The sequence below is a fragment of the Dendrobium catenatum genome, unplaced genomic scaffold, assembly GCF_001605985.2.
Source record: "Dendrobium catenatum unplaced genomic scaffold, ASM160598v2 fragScaff_scaffold_1504, whole genome shotgun sequence".
Taxonomy (NCBI): domain Eukaryota; kingdom Viridiplantae; phylum Streptophyta; class Magnoliopsida; order Asparagales; family Orchidaceae; genus Dendrobium; species Dendrobium catenatum.
The window spans coordinates 540965-545247 of NW_021319966.1; positions in this window are offsets into that span (position 1 = coordinate 540965).

The window sequence follows — 4283 nt, forward strand, 5'->3', positions numbered from 1 at the left end:
TCGGCATATAAAATTATAAATTGAGAATGATATATAAGGCTGTAAACGAACCAAGCCGAGCTGAGTCAAACTGAGCATGTACTTGTTCATATTTGTGTTTGTTTATTATCAGCTTGTTCATGTTCGTTCGAGCACGACTCGAGCTTTCCTATTCATGTTCAATTGGTTCATTTAAGTTGATGGATGTTCGTATTTGGTTTGTGTTGGTTTATGTTCGATTCGCTTCGTGATTATGAACTTTAAACAAATAAGTCTTATCGAGCTATAAATAAGCTTTTCTTTTAAATATTCATTAGCTTAATGAAAATGCATTAACAAGCCTACTAACAAACATGTCAATGAACATTTTCAACAATTGTTTTGAACTATCAAATGAGCATTTTCACAAACATATATAGTGAATACTTTTGAGCAACCAAACAAGCCTATTCATAAACTTATCTAGCAAAAACTATAAAACAAGCTACTACATAAACACATATAACGAGTATTTTTGAACCACCGAACGAGTTCGTTCACAAACAAATGAGCTATAATTCTTCTTATAATAAAGCTTGTTCTAGAACACTTATTATTATATTTTAAAGTTATAATAAACATAAAATCATTATATTAGATTTATTAAGCTTTCTTATCAATCAAGAATCAAGCTCCTAACTAGCTTCTTATCGATCTTCATATTGAGCATGTTTACAAACTTCGGACAATGTTGTTCATGAACATAAACTAGGCGAACACATATTCGCTCAATCTTGTAAATTAAAGCATAGAATATTTAAGAAAACATTCAAGCTTATGTGATTACTTAATTAAATGATAAAAAATGAACTTTTATCACAAGCCGAGTCTCAAATAGCTTGCCATCTAAGGCTTCGTTTGGGACGGCTTTTTTATTGCTTTCTAAAACGGAGTTTTAGTACAAATTTTTTTATTTTTGAACTAAAACTCCGTTTTAGAAAGCAATAAAAAAGACGTCCCAAAGGAAGCCTAAGTCTATATTCCCGAAAAGCGTAGGAGAGAATAGATTAGACAGAAAGATAATTCTATTGAAAAGCTGTTTAGCTCTGAGGGAGCCTAGACCCATGTATACACAAGCAGAAATAGATACAAGGTAAATAAATGGCTGAGATGAGGCCAGACGATTATGATCCAGTGGTTGAGATAGTAGCAGCTTTAGTGTGTATGTGTTTGGAGCTGTCATCGATCACTACTGTATCTCACTGCAACTTTCTTGAAAGATCGGATGAATAGATATATCCCTATAAATATACGACAGAAGTTGATGTTGGTTAATACATAAATATTAATTATTTATTTTTAAATTTATGTAAATTATTATTTATTTGAGAATTAATTGTTATTTCATTTTTAAGATAATTAATGAATTTATATGGAGTTTTTTATGCATAGAGAATAAAAATTTTATTTATTATTAATAGGATAATGAGCATCTTAATCTAAGCGATTGATTCTCATTTTACATATATTTCATTTTTTTATAAAAAAAACACCCTTTCTATAAAATACTGCTTTAGATGTGACAAATTGCAGCTTTAAGTCTTTTTTTTTTAATATTTAGGTCAATTAAAGTAAACTAACACAAAAATCATATATACAAAACTTAAACTCAATGCCTCGGGATTAGTAGCCAAAACTCCTATCCAACATATCAAATTGAGTTGCATAGTCTATATTTCAATTGGTTCATATACACTTTTCAAATATTATTCTAAAAACGTTGACATGAGATCTTGGAGTTTATGAGCATGGGAAAAATCGTGCCTGCATATGAGCATATACTCATATACAAATTGTATTATGATATGATGCATGTAGAATCGCTAAATTTATTTAGTATTGTATATGAAGATCTTGCATTTGCTTTATGGCGTATAATGTTGACTGTTAAAGTAGAAGCATAACATTAAGTTAAATGTTATAGAGATGAGGATTTTCAGGTGGATGAGTGACTTTGCTCTTAGAGATAGGATACGAAACGAGCATATACGTGAAAATGTTGGAGCAACTCCAATGGCAAATAAGCTTAGAGAGAGTCGCCTTAGATGACCAGGTTAGAAGAGTAGATATATTAATTTGACTTATGTTAAGAAAGGTAGAGTTATACCTAAAAAGACTTGGTTAGAAAATATTAGAAATGACATTTCTTTATCGATCATATTTAAATGAGAATTTGACTCTTAATTAACATAATACAATGGATAAAAAGATTCATGTAGCCGATCCCACAAAGTGAGACAAAAGCTTAATATTATTGTTGTTGTTGTTTTATGAAGAGTTTGTATTGTACTAATTTAAGAGCAATATATTAATTTCCAACATCATCTAATATAATTTATATTAGCTTATACTGATACAACTTTTATTCCAACAAGCAGCATCAGAAATCAAGGGTGGATTTAAATGGGAGCATAATCGTCATTATTAGCAATCCTGCAATTTGGAATAATCATCCTCTCATACTTATTATAACCTTTTTGAAGAGTAGCATCCCCTGTGAATAAAGCTAGCTTTAAAACACTACATCAAACGAGCTATATTAATTAACTCAATCACTAACTAATTCTTTGCTATGTATGCTATGTATACAACTTTATGATATAAGAATTATAGAATCTTAGACTTATTGGTTTTGTCTCATTGAGACACTCAATTTGACGATAAATAAAATAGATTTGTAGATCATTTGTTCACCTAATTAATGACTTTAAGTTTTCAATTACTGATGCTTCAAGTGCTCGATATGAGCTCATTTGAACTCGAATCAAATCAGAAAGTAGAAGAGCTAGAAATTTCTTACAGCGGGGGCATAACTTAATTTTTTAAAAACCTCCTCCAACTTTTTTCATCCATATTTGGGATCAGCATTGACAGTTTTAATTTTAATTTTTTGTTAAATTTATTTGTTTAAAAGAGAAACTAGTAAACATGAATTGAAAAACACTTATAATTTATAGCATATGCTCTTCATATTCTGCAAAAGTTGAATAATAACTTCATTATCAATACAATCAAATATTTCTTTCTCAATAATATAAACAACTTAAACAGCATTCATCCACTTATCTCCAATTTTATTTTGTGATTGATTTTTTTATGATAGTTATTGCATAAAATACTCATTCAACTTCTGTTGTTATAACAACTAACACTAATGTCAATTTTAACGGCCTGAAAATAATGATATATAAAATATCCTTCCTACACTATATCATTTTCTCAGCAAAACTTCTAATATCTTTTAATAATAAAAATTATGCATTAGATTGCATATGTATATGATATAAGTTTTCAGCTGATTATCAAAAATCGTTAGATCAACAGAGCTAGAATCATATATATAAAGTTGTGCTTGTCGAATTAATCTTTTTTTATTGAACGAATAAAATGAATTATTTGAATTCAAATAGGCAATCAATAGAAGAAACTCAATATTTATCTATGTAAAATAATTATTTAATTCTTGAAATTGCATATGAAGATTGATTTTTTTTTTTAGCACAATTTTGAATTACTTTATTATTCTCAACTGAAAATATTTTTCTTCATTAACTTTCTCTCAGTATTGATGATTCAAGTGAAAATAGTTGTTAATCAAATTAGTGTATTGTTTCATTTGGATCTAAAATTTTAATATTTATTTATCTTTTCAAGTCTATCTTTGATTTTGATCGTATTATCTTCATTAGTGCTGATAAGTTTTTCTAAGTTATAGATCTATTATTTGACATCCCAAGTGGTGCAAAATCAAGAGAAGCACACAAATAGAAAAACAACAAAGCCAAGTTGTATGAGTTAGGCTTAGATAAATGAGTCTGTTTTAATGCCAGATGGATATCCTCTTTACTGAATTCGTAGAACAAATAACAAAGAGAATTAGTTGATGACAGATGCTAACAAAACTTATTCGTAATCAACAAAATGTATGTTCTTTAATGATCTCCAAAGAAGCACTCTGAAGCACAAACCGTCAATATATAATAAAAGGATGAGCACAATTGAATGGGTAGGAATCCACAGGGAATTGATAAAATGAAGGCAGATGCTCTTTCAAAACATGCAGTCCGAGTCCGAGCCAGCCCGTCGGGTCAACCCGAATCCGACCCGTTTTTCAAACGGGTCGATTTATGGAACCCGAACCCGACGCGTTTTGAAATCGGGTCGGGTCCAACCCGTTCGACCCGAAACACGCAGTCCGAGTCCGAGCCAGCCCGACCGCGTCCGCGTCCACCCTCGCGCGCTGCTGCCCGCGCTGCTGGCGCTCT